Here is a 26202-nt window from a genome sequence, read left to right as displayed (position 1 = left end):
TTCTTACATAACATAATACGTATAACGTATATATATAGTGTAAGGTTTTTGAAATCAAACTCAATTATGCATTCATGGTATTATATAGTATAACAAATATTTGAGAAATTTTTATGAATGGAAATGAAGTTAAATGAAAAAACTACCATCGGCAGATAATGCAGACAATTCTCGACGAGACATAACACTATTAAAATTACCTAACACTTAAGTAACTTCTTACACTGTAAAAGTGGTATTTATGGATCTAAAATGAAGCATGTCTCTTGAGTCCATAATTACGATGGTTCAGTCACCCCATAAACTGGAACAGTAACGATTAGCATACCGTGTACAAGTGTTATTTCTGTTTATTAAGACTGGTTACTTTTATTTTAACAGTAATTACTGACTACTATTCTTTGAATACATATATCTTCTTTGCGTTTGGTGCATTTTCATTCGTATATTCAATTTTAATTTCTTTATAATCTTTGTGGCGTGTTCTACATTGGTAAGCTTTTATAGTATAGTATATATAATTACTTATTTTCATGATTAACACTTTGTATAGGCGTTTGGCCTGATTTAAGGTGACCCAGTTGTTAGAACACGTGCATCTTAACCGGTGTTTGCGGGTTCAAACCCAGGCAAGTAACACTGAATATTTATGTGCTTAGTTTGTGTTTATAATTTATCTCGTGCACGGCGGTGAAGGAAAACATCGTGAGGAAACCTACAAGTTTCTATTTTAAAAGAAATTCTGCCAAATGTTTATTCCAAAAACCTGCATTGGAAAATCGTGTTGGAATATGTTCCAAGCCTTCCTTCCTTCCTCTTCAAAGGGAGAGGAGGCCTTAGCCCAGCAGTGGTAAATTTACAGGCTGTTGTTATTGTATAGGCTCTTATGTAGACTTAGAATACGTTATGAAATCACTGTTGACAACGCTAGAACTTGCATTTTATTGTTTTCTGGTAATAAAAATATACAAGCATACTATAAAGTACAAACTAAACTAAAGACAAGATACACCAAAGGCAGCTGTATGTGGAGCTACAAATATAACAATAAAAAACGTTCTAGAAAGTTCTGAATTACTATCAATATTAATCATTTCAAATTTAATCATTTCAGTTCTCTCTGTTTGGTATTTATATTAAAAGTTTCGAGCAAAATTTCTTTGCTTGGATTAATAAAATTTGCTCACATATTTTATTACAATAATTGCTTTTCAATTTCTAGAAATAATTGAGAATTTAACATTTCTAAGACGATGTCTTAGTATTTAATACGATTAAGTTGTACTGACCCCAGCCAAATCTTAAGCTATCGTATAGGGTCGGTAAGGTTGACAGCTCACTGCGAGACATTATCCCAATGCGATACACTGCGTAATTTCGCAACATTCCTTAAGCTATGTCTCAATTCATGTATTTTACACATTAATATTTGTTTAACATTGACATTGTACATTATTTAGAAGCACATTTTGAAGTTCAGAAAGACATTTAGAATGTTGGACATAGGTTTCAGTGAGTATCTTTGGCCGGCTTTCCCCAGGTCTGAGATTTTTCTTTCCGAATTTCGATTCCAATCAAGAAGTAAGTGTTCCGCTGTTTCGAAACTTGATATAAATTTAGCAGAATATCAATAACCTTTAAACGTTTGTCCTTTTGTCATGGCTTTGTAAAGCTAAATGTGTCCGGTAAGGAGTGGACTTATTGCAGCGATCAGGCACAGTCCAAGGGCGCGACGCACGTGTGCGCTAAGGGATGGCCAACGTGACGAGAATACTGTGCCGCCGGACAGCAATATCCCTAAATTTTTCCACTCGAAATGTCTTTACGACTGGATTGGGTTAATTTTTCATCTAAAATTATGATTTTTTTAACAAAAGCCCTGCTGTTTAAAGCTAGGAGCGTATTGTAACACTAAAACCTTTTTGTTTTATGAAAAAAAATACGTTTAACAAAATAAAAAAGTAAGTGTTGTGCCTTTTTACATAATACAATTTATACAACCCTTTTTTATGCAAAAAAGTATTGAAATACTTGTTTCTTTCTTAAATGTGTGCACTTTGTGCTGGTTGGGCTTAAGCCCATGGGGGTACCAAGACACACATAGCCATCTATCGCCAATTGACTTATAGTTGAAGAGTAAATGAGATAATATAACAATAAATACAAGGGGGATTTAACGTATTGGTTGGTATTTGCGATAAGGGATGAATGATATATCATACAATACCAATGTCATTGGGGATTGGTTGACCAAAATTTGTTAAATAAAATGAAGAAGAAACATTCATGGACATAATTATGAATGCAAACTACTAGGAGAAATTACAATGGAATTTCAGATGTAAACTCATTATACACTCCGCCGTGCAGTTCGAAATAAATCGTATAACTGTGAAGACAAACGGAACACTTTATCGCAGCGCTTTGCATATCTTAATTAATTTTCAACGGAAAGAAAATGTTACCGAGAAAACATAAACCTTTATCGGTCTCCGGTTAACATCGGGCTGAGCGGCGAATGTGACGAGTCAGGTACACTTTGGTCTTTACGGCGTAATATACTTCAGCTAAAGGCCGCCGCATTGACCGAAGCACCTCGCCTCTATCACCCTTAATGTTGCCAGCTTATTGTTCTTCGATCCCTCGCGCTTATACTTAATACAGTATCGTGTAACATACGCTTTTATAACGTCTAACATTTACGACTCGCTACTTGAAGAGATATCTCGGATCGAATCGGAGTACAATGTAAGCTCTCGGTGCAGTCCATTTAATGTCTCTGCGATGACTTTATACGATTTAAATAAATGTCTTAAACACAAATTAGTTGGATCGATAATATTCAAGATGACACGAATTATTATTATTAATCTGAAACACACATATTAGCGTGTCTCGAGAGAGACTCGGTGCTCTATAGTGAGTGCGCAACGCCTTTTCTATAAACATACAGGTGTTTTATATGTTATTGGAATAATCAGAAACATGTATTTGTTTTGGCAGATATCGAAATTTTATATTTATATTTTTTTATTCCATGCTCATTTCATGGGTTGCTTAAATTATATTAACATTGGATCTGATTTTTTCCATTTCAACCTGCCCTAAGAAGGCAGCCCGCCTCCCCTAGAGGCCCAGATACCTTTTTGAAGGTGTTCACTACATGAAATAAAAACCTAACCCAACATTGGATACGTTTACGTTAATAAAAAATATACTATACCCGAGACCCGTTTCACATAAGTTTTCTACCGTCTTATGCTCCCTAGGCGACGTGTCACCCCGACCACGTGGTCGTCCGAAAATACGCGTCAGTGCGATTTTTACGTTTTGTGCCTCGCACAACCGCTCTGTGGAACCAGCTGTCGCCGGCCAACCCGGTTTCTCCGAAACGATACAACTTGGGAACCTTCAAGAAAAGACCGTACTCGATCCTTAAAGGATGGCAATACATCTGCAAGCCCCCTGGTGATGCAGATGTCCACGGGCGGTGGTAATCACTTCAACAGGAGGCTCAGCATCAGGTGAGCCTCCTTCTCGTTTGCCACCTATAATACAAAAAAACAATGGCAAAGAATGAATTGAACTCAGTATCACATGTTATTACACGGTAGGCAAGTTCAGCGCAAGTAGATCAACATCTTCACAAATTTGTAAATGGAATGACAACAGCAGGCTCGTGAAAACATATTTTGCGAATAAAACATGAGATCTTTTCAATGTCGTAAAGTTACCGTTGCACCGCGGTGCAGGGCGCGGTGACAGCGAAAACTCGACACACCGAACCAACGATACGTATCTCGCTGTCGTCGATGTGTTTTACGTCGTGTGCCACAAAATTTTATGTTATAATATTTCAGTTTTTACATTTAACGAACGTTCTATTTCGGTTTCATTTATTTTAATCTATCGGTTCAATTTGTGCCCTTCACTCGTCCACGCTCACATATGATTGTAGTAATTACCATACTTTGTGTTTGAACACTCACACTGTTTGCTATGTGGAGGGTAAATTATTAAAATAATTTTGATAAAATTAGGCAGTCCAGTACACGCGATCCGGGTCGGCCGGTCAGAAATGAGTAATAAGACTACACATTATGCTAGACACGCTAATACCTATACCGCCCGTGAAGACGTACGTACGCTCACTATATTGTATTTTCTATGATGTCTAATATCTTTGTAGTGCTTATCAGTATGAGCACACGAGAAACTAATCAATTGATAATGTACATTGACTATATTATATAATTACCAAGCATTGCGTGTCAAACGTCGGATTTCAATATTTCACGGAGAGATTTAATATGATAGAATACTAATAATATTTAAAATTTAAAGTTTATTGCAAATATTTAAAAATAGTTTTTAACTTCAACTTATATTACTTGTACCCTTATAAAAAGAGGAAAATCTGAGTTTATTGCCGGTTCCTCTCACTAGAATCTACTTTCCGAACCAGTGGTAGCTTCACTTAAAATAGTTGATAAATAAAATCGTTATTTAAAAGTACTTATAACAGCCTACTTGAATCAATCATATTTTGATTTCATTTAAGTTATGTTAGAATGTTGATGAACGAGTTCACTTGGCTATCGGTGACGGCGCTCTTTCTCACCTCAGAGTAGTTACTAACCAATCAATGAGTGGAAAGTGCTCAAATGTCTGCGCTAACACAGATATCCTCTGTTCCTTCACTCTCATAATTCGACTGACAGCCGCCGCCCGTCACGATCGTAAAGGGTTCAAAAGACGGATGGTTTTACGTCTTTTTCGAGACACACGACCAACTCCCATAATTCGGACTTATACTTTTTCACCATTTATTGAACCGACTCAGGAATGTAACTCAATACTTTGCCATATACATACTTTTACTGTGGCAACTAGATCAACGAGGCACTCAATTTGTGTTCCTATTCGTTCGTGCTAAATTTTAGGACGAAAGGGTTTAATTTTTTCCATGAACATTATCTTTTCTCTCTGTTGTTTGTTTTTGTGAAATTTTACAGATTGAGTTTGTAATCTGTCGGGAAAACCGACGCGGATTAATTGTTTAATGGAACGAACCAAATCTGATCGTTTGAATATATAACCTCGTCACCTACTGGGACAAAGTTCCAAATAAAGATATGTAATAAAATTATATTCACTTCACTAACAAATCTAAACAATATTTTCAAAATATATTTGCCATTACAGTAACTTATTGCAAGGTTGAAAGTCAAGTCCACTACTGCTTATGTTTGATACAATTTCAGTACATTCACAACAAAAACTCAGCGGTGCTCACCCAGATATAAACACTCGATTTTCAGTTTCAAATATTTTATCAAAATAACAATCCTGGCTTTTTAATAACAATAATAATGATAAAAAAATTCATCCACCGTTTAATTATATCAATATACAAAGGACTTCAGACAATTCAATGATAAAATCAATCGAATGAACGGAATAAAAAAGACGCTCCTGTTACTTAAATAGCGATACACGAATTTCCATCCGAGCCGACAATTCCAATCGCGGGGCGGCCGTACCGAGTACCGCATAAATTATATTGGTTTGCGTCGACGGAGCGTGTAAGAGCAATTTTTCCATCTCCAATATAAACAACAATTGCTGCTCGGTCGTTAAAAATAATACCCATTCGATACGTACAAGTAAACATTATGAGACCGTGTACGTATATATCGACGTTATTTTCTGCGTCATTGAAACGGTTTGCTTCAAAATACGTTTCATAAACAAATGTATCAATAACCGTAATTTATATAATACGAGTAGGTGCTAAATATAAAGAGATAGCTGCTAGGGTAACATTCTTTTTGTCAGAAGAACTTTTCATACATACAAATTTGTATCAACACTAAGTGACGTGACGGGCCCAAGATTGTCGTTTCGGAGTGGCTTGACTCCGCTAAGGGAAGGGTAGCCTTTTTTAGTGTTCAGTAGTTTCTGTGAAGTAATATACTAAGCAAATACTAATAAAGCATACACAATTTTATTTTACTTGAGGTAATGCTTGTACAAAAGTTTAATTATAATAATATTTATTAATGCACTTTAAGGTTTGCCACGACAAAACCCAGACGCTTTTGGAGGGTTTGATCCCCTTAGACAACAACAACAACCCCCACTCCCCGGTATCTTCTGAAAAGTATTTCCTCGAACGACAAGAAAAGTAAAAAAGAAGTTGCATTAGATTACCCTGACTGAAGGAACCTTCCTCCGGATTTCAAGCTAACGATCTACTCGGTTTATTGATGTTGTTTTACACAGCAGCATGAAATAGTGACACTCCGATGACAACTCAACAAAGTGTGGGGCGAGTTCGTGACACGTAGTTGCGTCGTTAGAGCACAACTGAATTTTATTTTTAAAACTTCGCCACGCAATTTAAGCCGGTCGAAGTGTCCCGCAGTTTTGAATGTAACCGCTCGTAAAGTATCGTTTGACAACTTCTGAAAAAGTTCCGAACCGCCGCTCACCTCCTGCTCCATTTTTGCGGTGTTTGCGGTTTTATTTGTTTTACGTTTCGTATAAAATTCAACCTCTTCTTCATATAATGTAACCGGGACATAACCAGCTTTTGTTATTTTAACTATACAATGTCACAAGTCTTTTTTTTATAACCAGGGAATGTTCGTAACGGACTAACGTTAACGTTACTTGATAACGTTACTAAGGTTAACGTAAGTTGATAACATTAACAGTATTATAGCTTTAGCGTTAATTGTAACAACACTACTTACAAATACGAACGTACAAATATGGAAGAAGCGTTGCCGTTACGTATACAGTTATATTAATAAAAACTTTGTTTACGCCAATATGAGACGAGACGTGAAATGGTTAAAATAAACATAAGATATACATAACTTTAAAATTATATTGGAAGTAACATATCACTAAAAAAAGTAGGAAATGATAATCTACGATAATGATCTTGATCTTAGATTATACAATTTGTAAGTGTGTAATCATAATTGTATACTATTCATATATTTAAAACGTTAAGAGTATATATAACAAGTACATTTAAGGATTTGGAATCTACTCATCGTGTGATAAGATTTCATTAGAAGACGAACAATGCCGGGAAAGAGCCTGATTGAACTTTGTTTTCAAATTGAAATCCTTAAATATTCAATTTAATAATAACATGAATAAGTAAACAAGGAGTTTGCCGTCGTTGTCTTCAGTATCAGTCAGATACAGTCGAATGAAACTGCGCACGAATGACGGAATTTATTTAAACAAATCTAGGAAAAACCATTGACACGGAAACAGTCAAATAAACAGAAATGTACATTTTTAGCATTGTCAGTGTGCATTCCGAAGGAATGTTGTTGGTGGTCGATTAGTCGACTCACTAGATTCAACGCTTTTTTTTAATTGTGTGAGAGTGTTGTGTTGACGATTAGGCTATATGCTCCTTAGATAGCGCATTACATTTGTGACTTATACAATCAGCACTTTTCTGACGAAATCAATTTTTGGGGGTACAACATGTACCTATGTATTACAAGCTTCACAATTTAAAAATAACCCAAATATAACGATATATTTTCGTTTCCACGTACATAAACAACGGTAAAATGACTACAAATATAATTGTTATTCGAATATCGATAGTAATTTATCACTTATATTCGATATATAAAATCTGTATATTTTAAAACAAAAGACTATCTATATGGTATTGATATAGACAGAAACTACAATGACAAGTTTTTTTTTTTAATCTTACTTTATTTTGGGACTCTCGTCCAACACAGGTACGTCAGTCACATTGTACCCGTTTCCTTTGGTTTTACATTATTTAATATTAATTGCTATTAAGTAGAACTCCAGGAGCATCCTAGCAGATTCTGACGAAGGATCTGCTAGAATACTCTGAAAATATCCAAGATTGAACAAACATACAATTAAATTACATAAAAGTAACTTTCTCTCATTCTGAGTCTTGCCACATAATGACACAAGTTATAATAAATAATTGCTCCTCAATGACAATAATTTTGGTGTACGAATCTAACTAGCTATTAAACACAATAGGGGTGTTGCTAATACAAATATTTTGGTTCATGCAGACAAATGTTTGTATGTGTCTATAGAATAGCTTGCAATTCCAAACGACGTTGAAATATTGCATTTCTAAAGCGTTCCGTCATTAGCGTCCACAAAACATTCTGCTCGTTAAAAACTAAGTTGCTCAGCGGTGTAGCACGCCGCGCTACGCCGCGTCACGTCGCCGCGCTGCGCTGCGGAAGCGACACGCACGGAACCGCAGCTAGAAACTGTCGTACACGGCAACGTATATACGTGCAGCAGGCAAAACAAAGACTTCTAAAAAATATATTCGATAAAGCGATTATTCTCCACGCTGAAAGTCACTACATTTAAATGACGGTATCCTATCATATATATTTTTTATAGTAAACGAAACAAACGCTTGTGTATTTATACAATGTTTGTGTACTTACACAGTTAATTAGTTATTGCCCGCGACTTAGCACATATTTTAGTTATTGATCTTCAGGCGTTAGATAAGATAAAAAAAGTAGCCTAAAAGCCGACGTAAGGAGCTATTTTACTTTATACTTTTATTTTTTATTCACATTTCTTAGATTGTTTTAGATATATTATGTAGTCTTAAAGTCTTGAACGACCCAGACTGGCTTTCAGTACAAAGTAGTCCTTTCCACCAAAATATATTAAGCTGGTTGGAAAAATAAGGCACTTGAAACTGAATATTGAAAAGCATTTTATCATTCGTGCAAGTGTCAACAGTAAATCAACATTGTAGCACAAATTTACAATGTTGTTTATATCTTAACTTGCTACGTAACACAAGTAAGGCTGTGAGTAGCTACACTCCCACTGATGTCCTTTGTTCTCTTTTGATCTGAGGTGATTCTTTCTTAATCATTGGTAGAATTTTATACAATCAATATTTAGTAATGCTTCTAAGTCTCATTAAGACTTTGAATTTAATATGTGGATTAACGAAATTGCTTTTCTAGGAATTCCAATTGATCAATGTGTTGACATGGCGTAAATATTGAATCCCCATGGAACTTCGCTTAAAATAATTTTATCTCAACATCGGAACTGTCACGTCGCCAGTCGACAGATCTGTGAATAGAGCGCGAGTCATACAGCGATTGAATTAAACGAATGGTTTGTATGTTTTATGACGAATATTAGGCGTGTTGTGAAATTTATGCATACAATCAAACTGCACATTGAATTTTTTTTGCAATATGTTATTTTTATAACCGCCATTGTGATATAGTCAGCGAATATACAAGTTGAAACTTTTATGAGTCTGTCAAAATTATAAAAAACTAGCTGTAGTTCGCAGCTTCGTTTGGGTGTTTGTTAATATCAAAGTATTACATTAACCTTTTATTATATTATCTTTGGGGTTTTTTGCTCCAAACTAAATTTTATCAAAACAGGTTCAGCGGTTGTGTCATGAAAGTGCAACAGAAAAACTTATAATTTTAGTATAGATAACGTTAAAAGTGCTAGTGTAAGGCGTTTAACTGAAATCTCATGGTTGGAAGCACACTGTCGCTGAGTATTTTTTATGATTTAGGTTGGCGGACGAGCATATAGGCCACCTGATGGTAAATAGTCACCATCACCCATAGACAATGACGCTGTAAGAAACATTAACTATTCCTTACATGGTCAATGTGCTACCAACCTTCGGAACTAAGATGTTATGTCCCTTGTGCATGTAGTTACAGTGGCTCACTCACCCTTCAGACCGGAACACAACAATACTGAGTACTGTTATTTGGCGGTAGAATAACTGATGACTAGGTGGTACCTACCCAGACGGTCGTTTGGTTTGTTCTTCTGACGGTACCAAAATGTATATGCGACGGTAACCAGAGTTTGGTAAAAAAAAGGCCACGCTTGACTTTCTACTATAAATAATAAGATTAGACTTGTATGTAAGCGCGCCCGTGAGTCGACAGTAGTTTATAATACTTATTTTATGATCCGATTTGAATATATTCACGTTACGAAAGTTTATATTTTCAAACTTGTCGTCGAAACGGGCGGAATAATTAAAACAGTTGCCTTAAAATCGAGTTTCTTAGCGGAGTTTAATTATATTTTAAATATAACGGGCGGTCGGTAAGTTATAACGTGTTCAATAATATTTTTTATCGAAAACTAGATTAAAAATAAAAATATATATGCACTTCATAAGAGAGCGAGATGTATTTATTTACTATAATGATATAAAGTAAATATCAGTATACGACTGAGTTAATTAAATCACTGAAATGTTTACAGGGCCCTGATTCTGTATTCCACCGAAAACGCAAACGCGCTTGTAACGAGCTCGCGACGCGTTTTTGGCTAAAAACGGTATTCCGAATGCCACTGTCAAATCAAAAACTATACCTAGGGTTGTTTAAATCGCGTCTTTAACTCGTTTTGAAATGTCAAAATTACACGCTTTCAATCCTCGTGTTTTGAAAACGTGGCTGTCATATGTCATAAAAATTATACTAAATATAATGTTTTTAATGTGATTACTAAATTATTTTGTTGGTTTTTAGAGTTATATTTAGTTAAAAAAGTGTTCTGGTTCATATTACGCTACAAAAACATAAAGGTGAATAAAAAAAATTTCCATACGTATGTGTGTATGAGACTTAAAAATCCCACATTCGCTTTGAAAATGAAGTGTGCATTAATATGCGACATTTAACAATGCTCGCTAACAATTTTGTAATCTAAATTGAGTGATTAAAAGAAGAATAATATCAAAACATTAAGAATCTTAAACAATATAATATCCATACAAGAATGTTAAGATGAGACTTTGAAGAAGGCTTTCTACGTCAACAATGGGCAGTGTGTTAAACTTAAACTATTTTTATAAGAGTTGGTGGTGATCGACAGAAAAAAGGAATACCAGAAACTTTGAAACAACTGTGTGAAAGTGAATAGATATTTTAACATTAAACTCATAAAAAGGTGACTAGTATTACTAAAAAAAATATCTGTGTTTACTTAGCCACTAAAGTTCTATCATAATAAAACTAAATAGGATTTATTTAAAAACAAAAATTAATGTTTATAAGATATTAAAATAAAATTGTGTTATATTAAGACTCAAAATGTTATTATTTTTCAAACAATTATAATTGCCTTTTTAGATTTTTAAAATGAGAAGAATGTTTTAAATGTATACATAATTTAATATATATAAATAGAAATACTGTAAATTGTTTATTTGAAGTAACTGTATAGAAATATTTTAAATAATTCATAAATTTAAATTTATGTAAAATCAGCCCGTGCAAATATTATGAAATAATAAGGATTGTGTTATATAGTCTTTTCCTTTAGTTTTAAACTAATAATTTGCTAGCTCACTGTGCTAGATAAATATGATTTTTAATAATATATTTTATAATTCTGCATTTCTAATAAGATTATTTATTTTTTATGGTCTATTATCAGATAAATAATATTTTGATAGAAACATTATGCTAAATTTGAAAATAAAGCATTCCTATATGTTACACTATGTCATTTTATAAATTTCAATATATTTGTGTTGTACATATTTTATGATTTTCTTTGCTTAATAAAATACTAATTAAGTTTCTGTTTTAAAATTTGTTACTGTATTGATTAATTCCAATTTCACATTACCTATTTATCTAATTATTAACATATTGAGAAGTAATAAAATAATTCTAATAAGCTATTACTTTTATTTTACTTATGTATAAGATAAATATTTAAAACATATTAATGAAACAATAAGAAAAAATATATTCGACTTTAAATATATTTATTTGCTAAAGCAATTTTGCATAAGAATAACATTCATAAAACTAATTGATTTACAATCTGATATAAGCATCTAATATCCTTTTTTGAAATGATTTGGTACTTAATATATCATAAACAATACTTGTGATATTATTACATTACAAAGTAATCTTTCAGTTCTTTAGAAGTTACATAATTATTTAAAAAATGCTTAATTTAAAATTGCTTCCATTTTATTCACATTCTCAGTTGATTTCATACCAAGGCATGTGTAAGGTTGGCTTTGGACACTTAAGTATTCTGTAGTTGTTCTTCCCTTCTTCAACTCATCATCTAATGTTAGTGTGTCCAAGGAAAGCTTAGCAGGCACTGCCAAATCCTTTGATTACAGTCCTTATTCAGAAAAAATAGTGTTTAGTATCTTAAAGAAATGTGCTTTATATTAAGGTTAGATTTAAGATAGGCACTTCAATAAATTGAATTCTAGGTAAAATATCTCTTACCTTTATAGATAACCATGTTTCTGCTGCTATAGTGCTGCCTTTAAACAATATACTGAAATATTTTAAGTTCGTATTTCAGTATAATATGGAAAACGAATTAATAATATTCAATACGTTAACGTAAAGCTGAAAAGTTAAAGATGTGCCTCGAATCGACTGTCCATCCATTTCATGTCAATATCTTATCGCTCCGATCAATTCGATCGTTTGCTATGACGAATTTAATGAAGATTTAAGAAAACATTTCTTTTAGTAAATAAATATAATTATTATGACATGTTTACGTTTAATTTGTCAATTATTGTTAACAATGACGTATGTCTTCTTTTCAATACGTTCCGAACAACTTACTTAAAAAATGTTATTGCTTTAATTTTTTAAATATTTGTATTAATTTGAGTAAATTACGTTTTTGTCGATAGCATTTATAAATATAAAAGTTATGGTAGTATTTTTTGCTAAAATATATATCTTTAGATAAATAAAAATTAATAAATTTACGTAGAAAAAAACCGGTAAAATTTTATTAAGATAACGGAAATGAATTGGAATGTACTTTGTGAAATCTCTCGAAAAAGCATAGACAAATTCTCTTATGGCATACAGAATACCATTTTAAGAAAACATAACTCGGCGTGTTAAGAAAACACGTTTGCGTTTCTTAGTTTGTTATTACGTCACACATTTTGACTCGTTACGAATTGTGGCATACAGAATCAGGGCCCAGCGTACGTCTTACATCTAGAGTTTTTTTTAGATATATTTTTAGGTTTCTATACCTCTAAAGGTTGTCTGTTTGTTAAAAACATTTTTAAGGAACATATAGACGTATAACTAAAATAATAAACAATAACTGTGGTTCAAATTATCATTCACAAGCAATATAATGAAGCACACGTATTGGAACAACAACAACACACAACAACAGCCTGTAAATTCCCACTGCTGGGCTAACGGCCTCCTCTCCCTTAGAGGAGAAGGTTTGGAACATATTCCACCACGCTGTTCCAATGCGGGTTGGTGGAATACACATGTGGCAGAATTTCTATGAAATTTGTCACATGCAGGTTTCCTCACGATGTTTTCCTTCACCGCCGAGTACGAGATGAATTTTAAAGACAAATTAAGCACATTGATCAGCGGTGCTTGCCTGGGTTTGAACCCGCAATCATCGGTTAAGATGCACGCGTTCTAACCACTGGGCCATCTCGACTCTTATTGGAAAATATCCTAAAATATTACTTTGTTGTTACATCAGTGTCTCTCTTCCGTCTATGATACGGAACCAGTAAGTGAATATATCACTTTCGTTAATTTGGGACGAATTTCTGCAGCGCGTCCACGTTATATTATTGGAACTTTGTCGCAAGCAAATATCGCTAAAACAGCAGAAAGAACACGCGTTAAACGTGTTTAAAAACACGGGACAGACATGCACAATCGCGTCCGCCCTGTTGCCCACAGCGAGAGTGTAAGCCCCGACGTAAAATGGTTTATTTTCGAGGATCTTTTAAAACGACATATTCACTTACATTTAAATAATTCGCGTACCGCGTCGTCTGTCTCGCACGATGTTGGATAGAAAAAGGTTGAATTCAATGAGAATTAAATTAAATATAAAAGATGAAGAAATTTCAAGTAAGTACTAATATTGGTGCAAGTATCACAATATTGAAGGTCGTTTGTTATCCGATTTTGTAATATAACGTTTGAGCAAGAAATTAATAACAATTTATATTGAAATAAATCGCGGCCGATGCTTCACGCCGGCTTTCGTCTTATGAAATATTTCGAACGTAAATTTTTTAAGGTTCGAATCGACTAAGTTTGCCCCTTTTCAAGAAAAATAACTTCGTAATGAGAACGAACAGGTGTAAGGCGTTTCCTTTGTTGTTTGAGATCTTTTATTTCGACTATCGCGGAAAGTACTCGAAATTTTCGAGTAGCCAAGATCAGACCGCCATTGTTGAGAGGAGTAAGGGCTAAGATTCTAATGAAAAGTAAAATTAAAAAATCTCACTGTTTAAGTGGGTCTGTAGTTCTCTGGCATTGTTTAAACCGACCTGTTCTACACTTTTAAGCAAACGATAGCATAAACATTTAGTTCTATTTACGTTTACTATTTCTACTATAAGAGCAAGTAGCTGGAGAAAATCATTGAATAGATTTATTGTAGTCCTAAGCGTCCTAGCTCAAAAATATAATAAATATATAGGATATAGTAGGAAGTTACAAAGGTCGGGACAGGCCCATGGGCAAACTGCTATAAACAACGGTAGCCTAACTAATATTAACAATGATATACAATACTATTATATTATGTACGTGATTGGAGGAAAGGAGTAAATAATGAGTTTCATGCTTGCGCTTTTCAGTTAAATCTACAAGCCAAATCGGTGCAATCTTAAAGTTTAATTTCGCTTGTAAAATTACTAAATGTTGCTCGTAAAATCCAACTAAACAACTACTAAAGTCTATTATCAAAGCAGCGATTACCAAATGAGTAATTAATCATTTCAATCTGTCGCACGTACATGAACTAATTTTTCGAAGTCTATGAAAGTTTCCCAGTCGATATTTATGTACTCGGTATAATCGCATTTTAGTTAAAGTGTATAATGTATGCAAAGCGAATAGTTTCATGAAATAATGAGAGCCTGAAACATTTCAAGTGAAGGCGTATTAATCTCCCCTGTCAGCTGTTTTAAGCGGTGGAAAATAAAATGCTGCAACGTCGTGCCTAGAAACGTTAGTATCGTTAGTTGAAAATTCAAATGTTCATTTTCAAGATTAATTTACGATTACGATACGATTTGCAATCTATACTAATATTACAAATGTGAAAGTAAATCTGTCTGCTTATCGTTCATTCATAACCAAACCAATGAACCGAATTTGATGCAATTTGACATGCAGTAAACTTGAACTCCAAGGAAGAATATTGGCTACTTTCTAGCTTCACACATGACAACCAACCCACAAAATACAATGGAAGCTGCGAATAAAATCTGCTAATATACATTTAAGAACGTCGATCTGGTTGTTGCCGCTAAGTGTTATTTGAATAACGTTCCAAGTAATAATGTCCTCATATATAAATAGCTGTGTTATTATTAAATTGTATTTACAAATCACGCGTCGGTTCAACGGTTTTACATGGCATGGTATGTCCGAGTCATACCAGTAAAAACTATTTCAAAAGTTCAGGGCACTAATAACTTCTTGTCTAAACTCAATAATTTTTTATTCGAGTTGCATCGGTTTGAATCAAGGACCTCGTTATATGTGCCACATAACGTAAGAAGCCACTGCGAGTTTGTCGAGGAATATATGTATAATATAGCTAAAAAATATTAGCAAGACTACTGATCTAAACATTATGTATATAAAAAATGACTGATATTCTGACAAACTCATAGTCAGCTACAGTATTTCTGACAAAAAATAACGAATACGGAATATTCAGTGAAAATTAACACTGCCAAGTCACTTATTTTCGTCGAGGATGCTTCGTAATTTATCATGAAAGGAGCTACAAATTTTACTTTGAAACCCAACTATTAATCACTTAAAATAACTTTTATCAGCAGAGATATAAATTGTGCAGAATACTGATAACTTTTATAAAAACAGAGACAAAAGCGCGATACGTAGGAAATCTCAGTCAATTTGAAGCGTGTGACGCAACGCGATTCGTAGCGTAATTGTTATCGAGTCCGCAGTTAAATAAAACCCACATTTAAACACAGTAAAAGCAATATTAAACACTATCTTTTAAATTCGCCGGCCACGATGTAAATACGTGTTTATTGAGTTATAACAGCATTTCATGAAGGTTTATTTTAAAATAAATCTGTGGTCTACTTATATTCTTTCGCCTTCATAAACGTTAATTACTCGGTGGTATGGTGGTATATTACTTTGTGTAAACCTGTCTGGGTAGACATGATCCAACCATCACATCTTAACAGTTAGATTGAGCCAGTGTAATTAGTGGCACAAAGGATATAACATATTAATTTTTCAAGGTTAATGGCGCGATGATGATGTAAGAATGGATAAAATTTATATAAGTATACATAAATTAAATTAATAAATTAAAAGTAATGAAGGTTTTAATATTAACAGAACAATATTATTATGTATTTAAAAATAAAGTATTTAAATAAACAAAATATAATATTGAACAAAGTTAAACAACTGATGAATTTTAACGGAGTTCTATATTAAACTATAATGCAATTACGACTTTTTAGTGCTTTATTAGGTTTCTACCTGCGAAGTTTCAAAAGAATCAGTCCGGTAAGTTCTGAGATTAATTTACTCGACAAACAGCGCGGGACGCGGGCACGCGGGGACGCGGGGGAATAATATTTAAGAAACTATTCTTTTTCATCCACGTCTTCACTCTCCGTAATGTGTTTTTGTAATAAAGAATTGATGACTTTCATCTGAATTATTTGACAATAAATTATGTTCATAGCGTAAGCAGATTTTTTGCCAGTAAGTATGTAACAATTACAAACACGTGGATCTTATTTTGAAAAACTCCAGCAGTAGCCTATTTACTGTATGATTAAAATTAAGCAATAACATAATTTTAGAGACTGGCAAAGAGTTAGCGGTCGGCTAGAGAACGGAGCTACGGAAATATAAAAATAAAAAAAAACTTTCATCATTTTGGCGCCAAATGTAGACATCTTGTTCTTCTTCTTCTATGTAGACTTGTAGTTTACATACCAATAGACATAGGTTTCAAAATTGCAAAAAAAAATTAAAAAAAAGGCGAAGTACGGGGCACTCACTTATGTATATTAAGTATAATAAACAGAACTATAAGTTACTAAAGCTGCACAACCCAATGAGAGTAATTTTCTTTATTGAAAGACAAACGTAACAAGATATCGTCGCATTCACCGTAAACCTCGTTACACAAATATTACATTCAGGTATCTTTCAAATAAAATAGTCAGTCGACTGATGGTTCTGCTTCGACGAGCATCTTACGAAGGCGGCCGTCATTAGGGTTACACGGAACGCAATTCTCAACAGCAACATCATACTTGTGCAAATTTTATACAATCTTTTCATAAATTTATATGTACAACAACAGCCTGTAAATTTTTCCACTCCTGGGTTAAGGCCTCCTCCCCATTTGATCAGAAAGTTCGGAACGTTATTAAATTAGACAAATGCAAGCTTGTAGAACCAGCTTTCGCCGGCGGTTTTTCCGAACCGATACGACATGGGAACCTTCAAGAAAAGAGCGTACACTTTTCTTAAAGGCCGGCAACGCACCTGCAATCCCCCTGGTGTTGCAGATGTCCATGGGTGGTGGTAGTCACTTTCTATCAGGTGAGCCTCCAGCTCGTTTGCCAACTATGCCATAAAAAAAAGCTTCCTCACGATGTTTTTCTTCACCGCCGAGCACGAGACAAATGATATAAACACAAATTAAGCACATGAGTATTCAGTGGAGCTTGCCTGGGTTTAAACTCGCAATCATCTGTTAAGATACACGCATTCTAACCATTGGGCTATCTGGGCTCATTTATATCTATAAAAATCATAAATAATTTGGAATAGTAAAAACACGATTAAATTCAAATTGAGATCAGAAGCAAAAGTCGAAATGCATATTCAATAATCTGGGTTTAAAGGTACAAACCAATAGATCTACCCGACAGAGCGTGAACGACCTAACGAGGAGTCATCTATAGAGCTACAGTCGTACTGTGTGACCGTAACGGGTATCTACTACACTTCAATCCGTATTTATCCAATTATTATAGAGACGGTAAAATCGCGCTAGTGCGGAACAACACGTATATTTGATACTATGTTATTTTATTATTAATTAAAGTGAGAAGACTGGGAGCCGAGATGGCCCATTGAAATGCATGCATCATAACCGATGATTGCGGGTTCAAACCCAGGCAAGCACCACTCAATACTGATGTGCTTATTATTCATCTCGTGCTCGGCGGTGAAAGAAAACATCGTGAGAAACCTGCATGTGTCCAATTTTATAGAAATTCTGCCACATGTGTTTTCCACCAACCCGCATTGGAACAGCTTGGTGGAATATGTTCCAAAACCTTCTCCTTATAGGAAGAAGACGCCTTAGCCCAGCAGTGGGAAATTTACAGACTGTTAATGATGATGATGAAAGTGAAAATAATGGACGCATTAATAAAGCAGGAGTCGAGAACGCACTCTCGCGAATATACTTCACTCAGTGAAGATGTGACAAAGTATTAAAGCGTGAAACGTGACAGGGAGTGGATCTTATTGTGTCACAAAAGTTTTACTCAAACTTGACATATAGGAACAAACTTCGCCATCAAATTTGACCTCAAAGATTCCATTTAGGAGCCTGATATAAATGTACTTATTCACATAATATTACAAAATCAAGACCCGGAGTTAGCTATTTTTCTCTTATTAATGTCGCAGTACACACAAGTATACGCTAAAGCATGTGCACTCTTGTTAACGGAAATTATCATAATGTAATGAATCAAAAAAGTTACCAATATTTTGAGTATTGTTATCAACAATCTGCATTTAAACTCGTACCTTGAGTATCAATTCGTTTAAGATGGAAGGTTGTTAAAATATATTGAATTTTCGAAGCGGAAAATTCGCCTTAATTTAAAGGCGACCCGCTTTTAACCGTTATCTAAATCTCAATAGATCAAAGAAAATAATAAAGCGTCCTCCATCAAATTCAGTAGAAACGCTCTTGTTTAGGATTACTAACAAAATATTTGCTTCGTACATAACGTGATACATACATTATTATTAAATATAGATACAATGTTCTTAGGATATAAACCAAAATGTATCCTTTTCTTTTATTTCGCAAAGTGAACTTCAATCATAGCCGAGCTTTGATAAAAGATGGAGCCAGCTCGTATCAACATATTAAGATAAATGGCGTAGGGTTGTCGGGTGAGAAGAAATTTCGTACAATTTTAATATTAATATTGATTTTTTATATCCTGGTTTTCATACAATCTTAAATGAGTTTTACTGGTATAGATGGCTTTCTCAAGGTGAAGTGTATGCCTACCAATCTTTTGCTAATTATTCAACAACCAAAGACCATCATTTAATATTGATGTAATCCGGTTTAAAAAGTCTCTGTAATGACGATAACCAGTGACATAAAATCCTGTGGTACGACTCGTGGACGAAATGTTTAATATTTCTTATGACTCAATTTATTACATCAGTTGATGTATTATATTTATTCATATATATTTCAAAGTTTACAAATCACGAAGTACATAGAATGTTTCTAATATGAACGCTATGACAGCACAATAAGTAAGAGCTGCTTTAAGCATTTCATTGATTATGTATGTAACTAAAATCAGGACGATTTAATAGAGATCTATCAGCGAGAGTAAGTTGAACAAATATTATACACAAACAATTGCTCACATATATGATATACATACGGTCTTTAATATAAAAATCAAGAAATAGTATTTGACTCAAAAATAAATAATATTAAGATCATTAAAAATTGTCAACCCTATGAATAATAGAAGCGAATCTCAGGCGGCTTGTAAACAAACCCAACACGGCCGGCCTAGATACAGGCATTCTGATCAAATCTAGGCCTAAATCTACAGACTACCCTGTTAGCTGTATAAACTCAACTAGTTTCGGTCTGAATTCGACTGCCTGCCAAAACGTTCGAGCCTATAGTTTCGAGGCTCTTTAATATTTCAAGATATTTTATAAAGCTCGTTGCACACTGTCAAGATACCATACTATTTTAACAAAAAAGAAAATTCGCTTTTCATATAACGCCATAGAAAATTATACACGGAACAGACAATACAAAAAACATATCAAACTCAAACTCAAATAACTTTATTCAATATAGAAGCATTACACTTTCTTATTGATGGTCAATTGAAACAGTACTACCGGTTATACTACGAAGTCTTAACGAGAAAAAGAGTTCTAATCAGGCAACCACTGGCTTTTCATGTGCTTCATTTATCTATAATGAATCGTCCTTGGCTGATAAGAAAATCATTGTAAGGTCTAGCTTGAGTTAAATGTCTCCAAGCTATTTGAAAGAGGATCGTGAGCCAGCAATATTATATTTATAGTCTCTGATTTTGTGTTAAAATACGAAATATACCGTACTCATACGTACTCTATAGGTGTATACAATAAAGAAAAACATTCAAAAAAATATATTCTTATTAAATTTCTGAAGACATAGTAACATAAGAACGTACAGTATATAAAACGTGTGGGACGGGCTTTACGGTTCTATTTTCGTTACTTATTATAAAAAAAGCTGAGTAATAATTGAGCCTCCAAAATATTTGACGTGTTATATAATTCACACGGAGTCCCGGAGCGTTACGGCTCGGTATTTCGTGTTCAATCATAATATTTGCGTTATCTTTTTAAACCAGAACGGAATTTAATAGGATCAACAATGTTGCCATGTCGTGAGTGTCGTGAGTGTCGCGAGTGTCGCGAGTGTCGCGAGTGTCGCGAGTGTCGGGCTGTCGTGAGTGTCGCGCGTGCTTCAGCTTCGTGCAATTAAAAATACACAACTATTTTTATCCGATAAATTGGATTCCGAAGTTAATGTTATTACATTGTAAGCTGAACGACGTTCGTACTCATATCTCTAATTAAATCATTTATCAAATAAAAATAAAACTATAATGATTTTTTTGCGTTATTTTGTTTTTATATAGAGACGTAATGTTCGAATTCAGATTAATAAAGAAAAAATTTTTTTTTCAAAAATGCAATAAAATGCAACGAGGTATATTTCGAAAAGTAAAAAAATAATTAAGTAACAACCTCTTGCTGTAAAGTATATCCTACTATTGGACTAAGGGTCCCACTCTTTGTGAGGGTAAATTTCTGAACTGCAGGAGAACTATCATGTTATAAACACATGTATTAAATTTAATCAACGAATAAAATGTGGAGTAATTTCAATACCATATAATAATTTATTTCTATTGTAGTCGTTCGCTGTGCGGAATGTCTTTATCAGTGGATGAAAATACAGCTTGACTTTAATTCGATTTGTGTAACATTGAATGCCAAGGTCAGTTGTCTGGTATAAAAATATAAATGAAAAATGAGCTCAGACTCGGTCTGGCTACAGCGACCACTTATACTATGGACGACGGCACGAAAATATATATTTTATATAATTTCAATATATATTTTGTAAATTTATATTTCATATTGTGTGTTATTAGTGTAGGCAACTTGATTGAAATTTAATAATTTGAAAAAGATAATTAAATTAAAAAATATATAATAAATGTAACATAGCACGGCGCGGGCGTTGCTGATTTCTAATAAACTGTAAAAACTAGGTTCGCTTAGACTTGAATCTTAAGAACAAAAAATTCAACTATTTTTCAATCTGATTATACAATTTTTATTTACTTTCAACAAGCGACTATTTTGCATCGACTGATTTTGCAGTCTTTCCAGACGATATGAGACAGTTTTTGACTTGCATCCGGCTCTCTAACTTATATATATTAACTTCATATATATATATCGTAGGCCAGCTTTTATTTCTTTATCATATATGCAGTTATTACCATTCTATGTTTAAAAAGAGTGACTTACCATAAATTATAGAGGTCACTCAAAAAACTTTTATCTAGAAACACTTTAGACAGACATTTCGTTTCATCTTATTAATATATAGAAAATCAGCGCTTATTTTATTTAAAAAAAAAAAACAAAATACGAGCCTAGCCGCATCCATAATAGTTACATACATTACGCTCTACTTTAAAAACAGCAAGATTTATCGTCAGGTCAGCTCCGAACACTACGTCAGAGTAGTTGTCAAAGCGGCACCGCGAGTGTCAACGTCCCTCGGATAGCCAAAATGTTACGAAACTCCCTTACGTAATTTTAAACTTTATGCCCCTTAGTTTAAAAGTTAAATCCGTTTCAAGCAGTTTGAATCCGTTAGGCGGTCCCGATGTAAATAAATTTGCCGCCTAGTAGCCGAGTTGAGCTGCGTTCATACGAGTAAAGCTGTCAAGGTCACGGCTTTAGCGAATTTTCTCGAAAATTCTATGCAAGAACGCAGATCTAATTTAATGGAATTGGTATATATGACTAACTCCAACGTTTTACTTAGTCTCTATAAAATTTGTTTCACGTCTCAGAAAAAAATATTTATTCGTATGCGCAATAAATAATATGATTAAATTTGCCTCACTCTTTCTTGTGATATATTTCAGAAAAACAAACGTATCGGATCCTATAAATGTTCACGATAAGAAATATATATCACAGAACTCTCGCTTGACAGAGACGCGTCATCTATTTTCATCTGTGACAAGCAGAAGTGTTAAAATATTTCACTTTCTGATATATTTCATTTTCAGAAATATTTCATTCTTCGTAAATATAGCTAAGTGACGTGTTGATACGAGACCGCATATCGTTTGACCGCCGTTAACTATTTAAGGAAACTGGCAACTACGGAGAGCCCTTATAAAACTTTTTACTTTGATAAAATAATTTGATTCGAAAAATCATCCAACTATAAAGTTTTTATGCGATTTTCTAGTTCATAGTATATTTAAGGCCGATGCTTATTTGGAATTGATGCGAAAGTACCCATTCTAGTGCCTCATACTCCTTCTCGAGTAGAATGGGTACAGCTGATAGCATTCCTCAGACTGTAACACAAACATCTTCATGTCATCCGCATCTCTATTTCCGAAATTCCTCTTTGGTCACTTTACGGTTTTCATTGAAACACGACGGGCGTGTGACTGACTAAGACGATTTGTAAAATTCTAACGGATAGAATAGACCGTAGCAATCACGAATTATTATTCTGTTACATTAAAGTAAAAATAAAGTACACAGTACACCCGCATTGGAACTGCGTTGTGGAATATGTTCTATACCCTCTCCTTAATGGAAGAGGAGGCCTTAGCCCAGCAGTGGGTAATTTACAGGCTGTTACTTTACTTTACTTTTTACTTTAAGTACACAGTAAGTTCTCTTACATTATGTCAATATATCGTCATGACGATTATACTAGCTATAATATAAGATTCGGCTTTGATAATTACGCTCATACTAAAATGTTGAGTTGAGTTGGTCAAATTTACCAAAGCAAAGAAACTTGGAACAAGATAGAATCATCATACTAATCATCATACCTAATGTGCGTGAACATAAAAAAAACTAATCACATTCGCGTTCGAGCTCATACGTGTGAATTTGAAATTATTTATAAAACAAAACGTTACCACAAGAAAACGTGCACTTACTTTCCGCCTAATAGAAAATAACGCGAAGAAGCTTACACACACATAGACGAGGCCAAGTCGTCACACGTATTTGTTACACATACGTTATATAAAGTCCTCAGCTATCAGCATATTCTTTTATGAAGGAATAGCGTAAAAAAATTCAAGAAAAATTGGAATTACATAACACATCATCACGTGCATGTCGACCGGTCGAATGCTTGCATATCGCGCGATCGTAAATCCCCCGTATTGCATGTTATTTAACGCTGCCGTCACGCAATGCATGCAGTTTTGATGTCATTTAACATTTGTTACATGCGGCTGCTATTTTTATCGGCATGTTGATTGAAAAATTCTATTATCGGACACGAAGATATGAAAGCTTTTAAACTTTAACACGCAAATACGTTAAAGTAACTGTTTAATATTGTTTTGTATTCGATTAGTTTCGCTTCGAGTTACTAAAGTCATCATATATTATTGTTCTTGTATGTTGGCTAGGCTTAATTAAAAAGTTATCATTAACTCGCCCTTTACTGATCGAAAGGTTACGATAACGGAGGATAGAGTACAGTAAATTATTTACAACAAATTGCTAAGTTAAATAAAAATAACGCTAATTCAAATTTTAAATCATTATATTAAATCTTAATATATTTGTTAGTGATTGCATTATTTCAATAAATAAAATGTATATATTTGATGATCCTACTATACGTCAGCAAAGGGTATTATAATTAAAAGTCAAAACCAAAATTAACTGACAACTTTTTTTCCGAGTGACAGCCGCGGAACCATTCGTCATGCATACACAAATTTGTAATTTAAAATGTGCTTTACAAATGGAACTTAAGGCAAGTAGAAGTAATTCAATATTACTCGTAGTTCAGTTGGTGTTGTGGTTACATTTATTACGGGCCGGATACGCGAGCTTCGCTAATATTTTTCAGTAGACTTCGCCCTGTAACCAGCCGACGCACTAATGTTTCAGACACTGGCTTACATTTTCCGTTTTCTCGTGTATTGAATAAACATATTTTGTAGACAAAAAAATAGATATTTTTTTAATTTATGTATTGCATCTTTAATGGTTACATTGTGTAGAGTCTGTGTATGTTATGACATTGTCCTACAAAACCAATTGAATGGTCCGAAATAAAAATTTATGTCTCGTATCAGCAATACAATATTAGGGTAAATATATACATATATATTTATTTATACATACTAATATATGAAACGAATAAAGAAAACGTTTCATTAAAAAACAAAACGAAATGTAACATAAAAAATAATTATGTTTTCAATATGAAGTGCCATGTATGAAAATTATATATATACAATATTCATATATGATACTTTATGTGTACACTACCTTTTGCTATAAAAGGAAATTATCTTAATGTAAAACGTGAAAAAAATCGAATACGTGAGGTTAGTATTTGTGCGATCATGACGGTATAGGGTACCTATACCCACTGATTATATAATCTACTGCAAACAACAATACCGTTGTACTTTCACGTAGTATACATTACATGTCAGTTCCGTTTAAGTCGTTGTTGTAAGGACGCCACTTACCGTCGGGTGGCTCACATGCTCGTCCACATACAAAATCAAAAGAAATAAAAAAATAATAAGCAAAATGAAAACACGTTTTTCCAGTGAATCAGTGTTGTTAATCGATCATCGTATCACGCCTATTCATTTTCATCCCGAGCAAACGTCACGTGTCAGTATGAACGTGTACGTCCCCTGTGTTTTGCTGGCTAATACGGTTTGTTTAACACAAAACTAATTAGGTGATCTCGCAACGGGATAATGATCATTAATGTGTCATTTATATAAACACGTACATAAATCTCTTCTACTTATAAAATGGATTACGGGAATATTTTGCAGTTTTATTCAGTGTCTGTCAGAGGATTTTTTCGTCGCCGGAGTTTTCGTCTAATCTATATCGTACAATATAATTAAACCTTTAACTATGAAGATACGGTTATGGACAAATAACAGGATTTTCTGTTTTTTGTAGATATATTTGTCTATAGACAAATATATTTGTCTATAGACCTACAATTATATGATTATATATATATAAGCTGAGAAAGTATAACGCGAGTAAACCAGTGCGAAACAACTAGTTCTTTGATAAAAAATAATAAATCATAAAGCGCGGATTTGTATTCATGAATTTCATGCAGGATTACATTTTTTTTCCTTTCTGTAAGAGCCAGACTTAAAAATATTTTTTTACATTCTCTTAACAAGGGATCGGGTTTATCAAAATATATTTTTACGTCGGATGACCTCACTTGAATAGCGTTTGGGTAATATTTCAAGATCTTAGATAAACGCACGATTATGCTGAGGACTCCTTTCATTATCGTTAATAAAGTAACCCTTTTGTTGGGCGCCCACCGTAAAGCTGAGGCAGAATGTCGTGAACGTAGTACCGGACGTTACGTAATGGAAATGCATCATACAGACAGACAGATGAAAAAGCAAATTCAAGTTTGATGGATGCTAAAACACTCGCATATTCGCATATATATCTATTTCCAGGTGCTAACACAATCGAA

The 26202-nt window shown here is 33.7% G+C and overlaps 1 protein-coding gene and 1 long non-coding RNA gene across 7 annotated transcripts in view; both read right to left on the bottom strand.

The window, feature by feature from the left end:
- LOC124531447 (zwei Ig domain protein zig-8-like) overlaps positions 1-26202 on the bottom strand; it is a 404620-nt gene that overhangs the window by 170558 nt on the left and 207860 nt on the right. The window lies entirely within an intron of this gene.
- On the bottom strand, positions 11823-12626 carry LOC124531494. The gene is made up of 2 exons (XR_006966546.1): positions 12324-12626; positions 11823-12241 (listed from the first exon to the last, which is right to left on the bottom strand). It is a non-coding gene; the product is annotated as an uncharacterized LOC124531494 (long non-coding RNA).

Source organism: Vanessa cardui, chromosome 1 (genome assembly GCF_905220365.1).
Source record: "Vanessa cardui chromosome 1, ilVanCard2.1, whole genome shotgun sequence".
Lineage (NCBI taxonomy): Eukaryota > Metazoa > Arthropoda > Insecta > Lepidoptera > Nymphalidae > Vanessa > Vanessa cardui.
This window is presented reverse-complemented; position numbering and strand designations above follow the sequence as displayed.